The sequence below is a fragment of the Phasianus colchicus genome, chromosome 2 (genome assembly GCF_987193195.1).
Source record: "Phasianus colchicus chromosome 2, bPhaCol1.hap1.1, whole genome shotgun sequence".
Taxonomy (NCBI): domain Eukaryota; kingdom Metazoa; phylum Chordata; class Aves; order Galliformes; family Phasianidae; genus Phasianus; species Phasianus colchicus.
The window spans coordinates 49206521-49218125 of record NC_143437.1 but is presented as its reverse complement, the minus strand read 5'-3'; the positions used below and the strand labels follow the sequence as shown (position 1 = coordinate 49218125).

At 40.7% G+C, this 11605-nt stretch overlaps 1 protein-coding gene across 10 annotated transcripts in view; it reads left to right on the top strand.

Moving 5' to 3' along the window:
* Window positions 1-6661: 6661 nt before the first annotated feature.
* SYNE1 (spectrin repeat containing nuclear envelope protein 1) overlaps window positions 6662-11605 on the top strand; it is a 289372-nt gene continuing 284428 nt past the window's right edge. For 7 of the 10 annotated variants that reach the window (XM_090135609.1, XM_090135608.1, XM_090135612.1 and 4 more), the window contains exon 1: window positions 7009-7279. The gene's annotated coding sequence lies outside the window, so the exon portion shown is untranslated. Of the gene's footprint in view, window positions 6764-7006; window positions 7280-11605 lie in introns of those variants that run through there. The other 3 variants (XM_031611877.2, XM_090135610.1, XM_090135604.1) reach the window with 2 other exon arrangements.

Genomic DNA, 11605 nt, shown 5'->3' with positions numbered 1-11605 from the left:
AATATGCACGTGAAATGCAGCCACCTTCAGGATAAGACATATCCACTGTAAAGCAGTGGATAAAGACAGTTAAAAACAAAAGATGAGTAGCATGTAATTCAGAAATTTTGTAGACACCAAATTTTTATTTCAGTACTTCTTGGTCTTTATATGGGACAATGAAAAATTATATAATTACATTCTTAAATTTGATCTATCAACTAGAAAAGTATTTATTCTTAGTCAAATTCCTGTCTCCTTCTGTACATGTGAGATTTGGGTGCCATTATTTTTCATTACTTCTCTATTCTGCTGCACTTTACTTTGATAAAACATTTAAATATGCATTATTTTTACAAAAGTTCTAATAGTATTTTTAATAATAACATCTTTAAAAGTCTGCATACATTGAAGCTTCTAATAGAAAATATAAAACTTACTGGGTTTTTCTGGGGGCAAGACAGGCAGACAGTTTCATGCTGATGGATGAAAATAATCATGATGAAAAGCATGGACTTCTCATAGAAGAATCCTGATATTGTTCAGAAGAAACTCTGATACAACCTGTCAACATCAAGAGGTCGAAGATAGCATCTGATAAAATTCATTGCACAGCAATGGCAACTTCATTCCTAATGAATTTATGATATATTCAAAATGAGGTCAGGAAAGACCCTGGAGAAATTCTCTCACTCCCATACAGTTTACAGTGGTTCATTTGGCTTTTCAAATGTTTAATGTATTTCAAATATTTAAACTTCTTTTTGTAGTTCATTCATACATTTTGTAACAAGATCAGTACAGAAGTCAGAAAATAAAGACTTGGATGTTCAAGCATAATGGCAGTGACAGTGGATATTGTGGCAACACCAGGAACCAGAGTTTCCTTCAGGCATATGCTTGATTCTGCCATTTACAAATAAGGAACAAATGAAACAAAATGATGAAGACCCAAAAAACAATTATTCTTAAAAAAGTAATATTTTCCTAAGGAGTAATTGTTTATTTCATTATCCTTCTCATATTTTGGAAATGTTAGGTTTATTCATGTCAGAAGCTGCATCTGCCTCAGGCAGCACCTCAAACTTCTGCCCCTTATTAAATCCCCTATTCTCTATCCATTTCCTTTCATATGTCTTTTCAGATTAGATATTATGAGGCACACACACAAATTCTAATGACTCTAACATGTCTTTCAACTCCTTTTTCCTAGAAAGTTACTCTTTTACTTCAGTCTCCAAATAAGCATTTTACTGTGACTGCTGATGTAGTCTGGGATTTCAGTATTTCTTATTATTTTTATAAGAAAGAATAGATGTTTTATACTAATAGTGTTCTTCAGATAAATAATTGCTTAAATTTCTTACTTATTCTTAGCTAAAGTCTCTTTTGCTTCCCACATGCATTACCAAACAAGTAAGTAAACTCAAGAATTCTGCAAATAAATCCAGGAGGGTTAGTTCCCCTCTCTAATTGATTCACAAGACTTTTAATAATTTTTTCTAATTGCACATTCATCCATGTTTGAGTTTCCAAGTTGTTCAGCTGAAATTCTGCCCAGTGCTGTCCAGAGGCACAGCTGACAAAGACATCTTGTCTCTACCTGAATGTAAGGAAATTCCAAATAACTTCAGCTTTACAAGTAGAGAGTTTCTTTGCCTGTTCCTTCAGTATCTTTTTAGTCTGGCACTAAGGAACTTTGTGATACAGTCCATATGGTGGCACTATCTGATCATGTTTACTTTCAGCTATCAGTTCAATTTAAATAAGAGTTACTTCTAAAATATTTGATCTGAACTTCTAAGCGTATATATGATCAGCAAATATAAATACCTGGATAGAGAATGCAATGGAGGCAGAGCCAGGCTCTTTTCAGTTTTGCCCAGTACCAAGTCAAGAGGCAGTGGGTAGAAATTGAAGCATAGGAGGTTCTGCCTGAACACCAAGAAGCATTTCTGTGCTGTGCATGTAATGGAGAACTGGCACAGGCTTCCCAGAGTGGCTGTGGAATCTCCTCCTTGGGTATGGGCAACCAGCTCTGGGTGTGAAGGCTGCACACAGTGGACCCAGAAGTCCTTTCCAGCCTGAACTATTCTTTGATACTGTGATATATGTGTGTATATATATATATGTTTAATCTGAAGTGTTGAAATAAATTTCAGTGTTTAAAGGTACCTCACAACACACAGAAACCTGGAGACACGAAAGCAGTTCTAGAAATCCAACAACCTAATGAAAGCCCAGCTACCATGGGCTAACAGGTGAGCCAGTGGGAGAGGCTTTCCCTATATCACCTTGCAGAGAGAGCATATTTTCTTCAGGTGAATGAAACTGGAGACATTCAAGGATGCTTAGAATAGGAACTGAGGGTGGAAAAATGAGGAATCATTGTCAGAACACTTGTCTGGCCAGCCTCTGAACCTGATCAACAAAGTCCATCCTGGTATCTAGTTAAAATCCTCTTCTAGCTGTTTTACAGGGTGAGAAGCTCCCTATCCTGTGCACGTGGATATGTAAGGAGGTCTGCATGCGAGCAGCTGCAGTGAGACTGAGTGCCACCAGGGGACATGCAACTCTGCTGCCAGCAACTGCAGAGACAAGAATGTGCACAGTGTGTGTGGATGTGGATGCCAATGCGTGTAATCATTAACACTGAACTCCATCAGCAAGCAAGTAGAAGAGGCCCAAGAGCCAAATGATGAGGCCTGGGCTGGACACTGGAGAGACAAGGATCTGAGAGTTGACTACTTGAAGGGGTCCCAGCCAAATACTGAGGGCACAGTGAGATCTGGGGATCATCTTCTGGTAAGGCCGTGGGTCTGGAACAGTTGCAGGGGAGACCCTTTTTGTCTCAAGACACCAGTGCCAGTCTGTTATGGAAGACAATACTGTGTGTACATGTGTGCATGTGTATGTGTACGTATATGCACATGCATTGGGGTTCAAATATGTGCTGGGGTGTGTGAATGTGTCGGAGTGTGTAAGAGCATCTGTACCAGCACGGGTAGGGCTCTAGCCTCGGGAGCTCACACCTCGAGGGAGCTATGCCAGATTTGGCACTATGCAGATACTGGATTTTGCAGCTCCTAACAGAATAGGATTTTAGATTTTCAGTGCTTGTAATCTTTTAAAAAGAGCACGTTAGGTTTTTTTTAAGTAGTAGGGGGGTATCCGTTTCTTGTTTTGGTGTAGTATTTTGAGGTTTTAGAAACATTTTCCAATTTAACGTAATGTGAAGCATGAATGAGGAAAAAGTGGCACAGCAATACATTTAAAACAGATATGAGTCTCTTGAAAACAATGATGTGACTGACATTAAAAATAAATGTTATTTGGTTTAGCTCAGCTCTTGCCATATGCTAGGCTGAGCTCATTCTGTACGTTTACATGGTTTTAATTCCTAATTAGGAATCTCTAAACCGTCAGGAGTTTGATAATTTCCGAGAATTTACCATATGCTGTTATATGCTAGTTTTTATATTTTTAATGAATATCTATGCCCAGTTCACTTTTGTGCAGTCTCATCCTGTTAGTTTCATGCCTTCCAGCACAGTACAAATAACATTAGGTTGTCCGTTGCAACACTACCTATAATTTGGTACAGCCCATATTTGAGGGGTATAGGCTGTGGCTTCCAGACATACATTTGATTTATTCTCATAGTTTTCCCACTCAAGTTTTGTCACATTTAAATATAAAAGACAAACTTTACAAGAGCCTTTGCTAAGAAAAGATCAGATGATTGCTATTTTATGTTTATACTTTACAGAGTACATGAAAATGATGTGCAGAAATGCACATATCTCTCAAGAGGTGTGTGGCAATTTTCTAACATTGCACATTGGTAATATGTGGCAGTTTAGGGCAGGAAGGAAGTGGCAACAACTGCTTGCTGCAAAACCTGCAAAAAGGGTGGGCTCTATTCCTCAAACCAGCCTTAACTTTCATAGAATCACAGCAATACACTCAGAAGAGATCAAAGCACTGAAAGAGATATCATGTTATGCACCCCAAAAACATATTAAATATATATATGAAAGATAGTAATGCTTTCCAGTCTAGTCAGTACTTAATATATTATGCAGATTTCACCTTCTCCTTATGTTATGCAGTGCAATGCTTTATTTTCTCCTAAAACTTTCTGTTCTGATATGACAACCACACCTGCTGCAAGATGAGCACACTGCTTCTTGACTTCTCCACTGTGGATTCTGAGAAGAGCTTATTTCCTTCCTTTTATAGTGCTCCTTTATAGTTCTGAAAGCTTTTCCACAACCCTTCAATTTCTGTTCTCTAGATTAAACAGCTTTTTCAGTCTTTTTTAGAGGAGGGTTGTGCTTTCTAGACCTTCCTACAGTAATTCTCACTGTTTTCCTCTGAATCTCCCCAGTTGGTGGAGGTGTTTCTTGGAGTCTGGTGATCAGAATGAAACCAAGCATAGAGCAATACAGTGGTGAAGAATACCAAAATATTGTTTTAACTTCTCTGAGGGCAGTATTCCATTCCAGAGGGAAGATGCCCTGAATTCTCCAGTGCCAATGGCCTAATATTTCAACAAGCAGTAGCACTTAGAGGTGCTGTGTCACGCATTGCATGGAACTAGGACACTTACATGTCAGGATTTGTGATGTTGGCTGTACTTCACCACAATTTGTAACACTTTGTCATCGTACTCAAGAGATGGACTTGTCAGAGGACGGATAGTATCGGTTAGCACAGAACAGGATTTGTTCACCTGGACAGCACATCTTGGCTGCCACCCATCCTTAGTTGAGGCAATCCTAACAGAGGGCTCTGTGAAGTGTGCCACACACTGAGTAATCTGCTTTGGAAATGGTAGAACACATGTCACTATATATTCTTTTATTTTATTCCTTTCTCTATGCCGGAAGTAATATTTTCTTCTCATCCTAATCAGTGTCTGTATCTAGCAGAGGATCCTTATTTAATATGTCTGTTTAATGTTAACCATATTCACCATCATAGTGGAATCAAGTATAAGATTAGAATAAGGATACCATTAATACAAAATTACTAAAAATATCCAGATATGTTTCTCAAAAATTCCAGTCTCCAAAATTCCTGGTCATGATTCAAGAGCATGGTAAATTAGGTGACCCCTTTTTCAAAATTGATATGTATTAGTAAATATAATCTACTCTTCTTCCAGAAGGGCTACTCATAAACACCCTGCTGGCAAAAGTTTTTGTACGTAATTTCTACCAATTTAAAGAAAAAAGAAGATAATGATTCATTGTTCCTAGGATAGTGAAGACAGTTTTCTTCAGGCTAAAGGAAAAAAAATAATCTGATAAATGCAATGAAGATTGCAACGACCACCACTCTTGATTGAAATATATTTTTTGCACAAGGTGGGTTCCAGCTCTGTCAATTTGTGTGAGAACAAGCAGGAAGAATTGGAGTGAAGTTATATTCTCTCATGATAAGCAAAGAGGAAGACACTGAAATAAGCCACATCTTTTTAGCACATTAAAGTCAGAGTAACTCTACAGCTATCAGTAAGGTTTTTGTGGGTTTCTTGGTATAACCGATTGATAAAAAATGTGCCTCAGTAATTTTAGCCAAAGATTTAAGAGATAATGCAGTGCATAATGCTGCAGTTTTGAAAATGAAGAAAACCTACACTAGCAAGTACTTTTATGGTTAAATTGCTTCAAATGAGAGTAAGATTACTATTTAAAAAACCCTAAGCTTTAGTCATGAAAAACATGTTTTCTCTCATGTCAATACTGATTCCCTTAAGCTAAGAAGCTAAAATAAAATGCCATTTTCTGAAAGAGAGAAAATTTACTCAGCAAAGAGGTGTGAGCAGAAAGGGGAAACTCAGAGGCATGTCAGCATCTACTTTCTTTGCTTCAATGCTGCAACTGACATGGGGAAAGATGAAGAAAGAAAATCAATAGAGATAAGAAAAAATCTTTGTAAGCAAACAAGCAAAAACCACCAGCACTACCAACTGAAAAGAAAAACCCTCAAGAATAGAGTAATTTAAGGGCCAATATGCCTGGCTACACTCATTGTCAGGAAGAGAGGATTTTTGTGGATGACTGGAGGTGACCTAGATATGTACATCCCTGATTCACAAGAGTTCTTGCTGTAGCTCCTGCTATTTCTACTAGCAACCTGACTGCAAGTGTGTGATCTGTGACTGCACATTGTATCGGGATAGGTGCCACAAGTGTAAATGTTCATATCACACGAGTAGTACCAATCTTAACACGACTGGCACTGAAGGAGGGGATGATGCTGAGTAATCTCTGCTGCCTCACTTGGATTTCTTCCATCCACTTGGTAAACACTCTGCATGCCAATGTTGCAGAACCACTGCAGCACAGCCAAAAAGATGAAAACTAAGAGGTACACAGGCATCTTTCCTCCCAACTTCTCCTTTTTGGCTCTAGATGAGCATTTTGCTCTCCAAATGATGCAAAGCAGAGATGATTAGTTAGGAAGAAAAATAATCCCCCATCTACTGCATGGTGCCAACCTTAAGAGTAAAGATGAAGGAGATACAGTGCATAGCCAAAGCATCGGGTTTGTGCAATGTCTTTTGAAGAACCAGAGACATTTTAACCTGGTGGCGTAACCACTGTTGCACGGCTAGCATGGTTAGAGCTCAGCAGCGACAGTGTTGCCATCCCTCTGAGTATTTCTGTCCTGCCGCTGTTATGTAAGTGCCGGTGTCCCACTTTGCTGTACAGCTCCTGCCTCACGCACGATGCGCCGGAGCCTACAGTGGGGATGATGCTCTCCGAAGCGCGAGGTAATGTAGCAATAACCACAGAAACATGAGCAGCGACAGCGACGAGCAGAGATAGCAAAGAGCAGCCATATCTCGCTGCAGCCATTCTCGGAAGTCCTTTCGGCTCACGGCTAAGCGCACGCTTGCGGTTGTCTGGCGGGGGCTGGAGGCCGGTGCCCAGTTCCATGCCCGGCACAGGGCCCGAAGCAGCCGCCGCCGGGGCCGTGCTGCGGGGCGGGGCGGGGCGAGGCGGGGCCCCCTGCGATGCGCGCAAGAACAGCGGGCTCCGAGCACTGCGGGGGGGGTGGGCCGCAGCCAGGGGGAGGAGGAGAAGTGACAGCACAAAACGCCGCAAGGGCACGGCACTCCTGCACACGCACCGAACTCCGCATCCCCGCGGCCGCCTTGGCCTCCACCCCCGCCACCCGCGCACCTGCTCGCTCGCTCGCGACGGGGCGGGCGGAGCGTCGTGCTGGTAACCGGGAAGCCGCGGGGCGGCGCGGACCAGAGCAGCGCGGAGCAGCGCGGCGGGCGGAGGTAGGGCGCGGTGCGGGGCCGGGGCTCGGGGCTCGGCGCCCCCCGGGGCAGCGGGCTTCGGCCGGGGGCAGCCGCCTCCGTGCGGTGCTGAGGGGCCGGGAGAGGGAGACCCCTGTAGCACCAAAGTGGTTTGGAGTCGATAGGGAACTCCCTTTTGGGACTGTGCCCTTTAGGAGTAGAAAATACTGGAGGAGGGGAGAGGTTTGTCTCCTGCATTGCACATGGATGTGTTACAGAGGTAGCTGGTTTTGTGTTCACACAGTGTAGGCCAAAGTATAGTTAATGAGGGAAGATGTGGCTATTGACAGAAGCTCGTGAGAAGCTGCTTTTAGGCTGGATTGCGTGCAATGATGGTGCAGAAAGGACAAGTGCATTGCAACAGAGATGCAGTGTCCATATGCTCTCTGATATGTTTGGCAACTCCCCAGAGGTGAAACCTGCTGAAATATCTGACTGACACATGGCTGTGCGTGGGGCTTTGACGACCACATTTTCAACCATATTCCTACTGGGAAAGAGTGCTTCTAAAGACTACTACTAGTCTGCTGTTATAAACTACATTTCACAGATTTGTGAGTAAGTGCCTAAATAAATTATCTACCTGATGCTGAGGGAACCTCCAGTGCTCATCTCTGTGAGGAATTTTTATTTATGTGGTTTTAGGGAAATAATAGTACGTGCTGTTTCTGGCTGCTTGCCAGTGCTTCTCAAGTGCAGAGCCTGTTGAAAGACTCCTAACAGGCGCACAGTTTCCTGTTGTAGTACTGGTGATGGACTGCTGGCTTTCTCCAGGTTCTGAGAAGTAGTTTCACAATTTTTGTGTGCACTTTTAACACTTCCAGAAGTGTTAAATGCCAGGAAGCTAAACTAAATTATTACCTACAGACAGGTGAAAATGGGGTGCTATGTAACTGAATGCCAATTAGGAATGTTTTGTTTCTGTTTGTTTGTTGTACTAACCTTCATGTGGTGAATTACGGGATAAAAATGGCATATGAGATACACTGTTAACATTTGTGTGGGGCCGGGAGTTAGACTCTATGATCCTTGTGGGTCCCTTCCAACTCGGCATATTCTATGATTTGCTGAACAAGTCACTTTTTTTTTTTTCTGGTCTGAGCCCAAATCTATATGGGATGCATGTAATGTTGAAAACACAGGAGTTTCCACTGAGAAGAGGAGCTATCCAGAAGGAGCATGGTGCTGCATCTTGCACTGAGCCAACTGGAATCTACACAAACCTTTTAAATGTAAAAGGAGAAGTAATAATCTCTTCATGTCCCTCATTTTCCTTTAATTGCTATTCCTTCGAGTTCAGGTTTTTTATTTGTTCAAATGTTTGTTTTTGATACTATCATTGTGTGGTCAGAGTGGGCCGAGGCTCTCAGGGAAGGAGGAGCTGCACCTTGGTAGCACATAAGTGCTTTGGGGAGAGCATAGGAGCACCAGGCCCTGGGGAGGATGGCTGGGAAAGGCACTGAACCAGGCATGGGGCTCTGGAGAAGTCCTGTGATCTGCGTGAGTCTGCAGGGCTTCTGTAGGTCCAGCCCCAATAAACGTTTGTGCATTCACCATTCAGACAGACACTGTGCTAATCTATCTGGGTACATGCTGTTAGTGGAAGTGAGTTGAGGCTGAAGTTGTGGTTGCACTTATTAGAAAAGTACATACATCAACACAGACAAATATTCACGTACTTCCTTGTTACCATGGCTAGTGTTACAGTTTCTGTGTGTCCTTAGAGGTCACAATAATAACAGCAGCAGGTTACCTCTGAAAGAACTGAACTTTCACATTTGTTTCACTAAAAGGAAGAGATTTAATGAGGAAAACTTTTTTTTTTTCCCTGCTTTTCCAATCATATGACAGCTGTGTCTGTCCTTTGTGCGCATATTCTACTCCAAATAAACTTTCTTGCTTAGGACATGAACAGAAATAGTAAGGAATCAATACTTGCTTATCTGAAACTCAGTTTGAACCACCCTTTCCTGAGGTCCTTCAGTGTTTTCTATTTTGGTGTTTTTTTTGTTTGTTTGTTTTACAGATATATCTCTGCAGAAGCTTTTGGCTACAGGTCTTACTATGCCACAGGAATACGTGCCATGTCACCATTAAAATAGAAATATCAGAAGCATATTCCTAGCATTAAATGTCTTACGAATTATATCCTAACTTCACACTGCGTTATTTGCTTATATATTGTGACCTCTGATCTTAATCTTTGCGTGTCTTTGTCTGCGCACACAGTAAGCTCTTTGAGGCAAAGATTATATCCTGTGTTTGTAGAAGGTAATAAGCTACTGATCCTCATTCTCCTGCTGCTACATCTACATAAACTATAGTATACTCCTTCAGAATTTCAACAGCAGAATTACCAAACTGTAGTATACACTGTTTAACTTTTCATATCAGAAAGATAGTGAATGACCTTTCTTTGAATTTAGCAATCTATATTCTGCGAATTTTTTCTCAAGAAAAGTGTCTACCTTATTTTCTACTGCAACACTTTGTATTCTCAGTTCAAATGGAAAGACAGTTTTAAAGACAAGAGATTCTTAATACTGCTGGAATTTTGCTCATCTTCCCCAATAAACATAATCGAAAGTGAAATTAAAAAGCTCCCTTGCTGAAATGCAGGCATGTACACAGCTGTGTGAGTGATAGGGGTCCTACAGATCATTTTTAAACCTCAGTTTAATTATATGTAAAGAACAGAAAAGGTGTGTATGACATATGCCACAGATTTATATATCAGATTTGCAAAATATCTAACTTTCTATATTAGGTGCAAAATGAAGAATTATGTTCTGTGCCAAACAAAGCTAAAGCTAGAGGAACTGAAATAATCTGGAGATCCAGAAGGTATTTAAATGTTGTGGGTTTTTTTTCTTCCTAGGAAAGCAAATTTCAATGTATGTTACAAACCTCCAAGTAGCTACTGCATATCAAGTCAGTTTGTGGTTGGATGGTCAGTGAGAACATGTTTCACTGTTCCTATTTCAGTGTGCTCTTTGTAGAAGGTTATAATCTGTCTCTTCCAACCCTTTTTCAAAAGCAATTTGTGTAGTAGAGAAAGGAAGCACAAAGTGACAGTGTTGGGATTTGGAGACCATCCTATCAAAAACACCTTTCAGAGCCAAAATTACATTTTTCCATGGTGCATAGTTATAACCCATTGAACTTGGGAAGGTTCCAGTATACCAACTTGTGATACTGTACAGTACTGAAATGAACAACTCCAGATAAGCAATTCCATCACCTACAACAATTACTGAAGTGACTCTTCTGTTAGACTGGATTTTGAAAGAACAGTAATAAGTTACCATTCTTTATTATCAATATTTTTTAAAGATGGTAAGTATCATTTTGAACCACTCTAATTCACTTTTTCATCCTAGCTCCTAATTTGAATATATCCAGTAGGGATCACTTCCTCCTTGACAGATGCATTCAAATATGTTTATAGTTGGGTTCTTAATTCACATTCACAAATTTTCAGTATTCTGGGATGAATTTTATCAAATTCTTCCACTTTTAGCTTTAATTTTGTTTCAAATGGTGCTGTTTCTAATTCTGCTGTCTCAACTTGATCTTATTTTCTACTTTCTTTTTACTTGTCTGGCCAAGGCCCTTGCTTCCTGTCCATATTTTCTTAGTCTTACTCAGATGGACTTTCAGCAAGTCTCCCTTCAGCCTCATAGGCAACACACTGTGACAGAGCTCTTCACTTGTCATCTTTTATTCCTGACTTCTTATTGTAGATATTGTAAATAAATTAGCTTGTTCCGTGATTATTTGGTGTAGAAAACTGCATTTATGACCTTCAGAAAATACTGGTTCCTACTTTTATATAAATCTTTTATTCTTGATTAGTATGAGGTTCACTGCTGTCTCAGAGAATCACATCACTTTCAGTAGCATTTATGATGCTGGCAGCATTGCAAAGAGCTCTAAGATTTCAGAAATGGTACCTATGGACTTAGAGCACTACAACAGTTAGCAGTACTTGGTGAGGCATTGGAACAAGTTGTCCAGAGGATCTATGTATATGACATTCCTGGAGGTGTTCAAAGCCAAGCTGGATGGGGCTTTGAGCAACCTGGTAGAGTGGGAAGCAACCTGTCCATGACAGAGAGGTTCAAATTAAATGAAGTTCAAGATTCCTACAAACCAAACTACTCTGTGATTCTATGATCCTTTCCTGGAAATGATTTTTGACTTGATCAATTCTATACCACAGTTTCTTTCAGCAGTGAAGTGTGCCTCTTTAACATATAGTGCTGCTCCAGCAATTGGCCTTGTCTCTTTCTTTCCTAAGATTTTGTT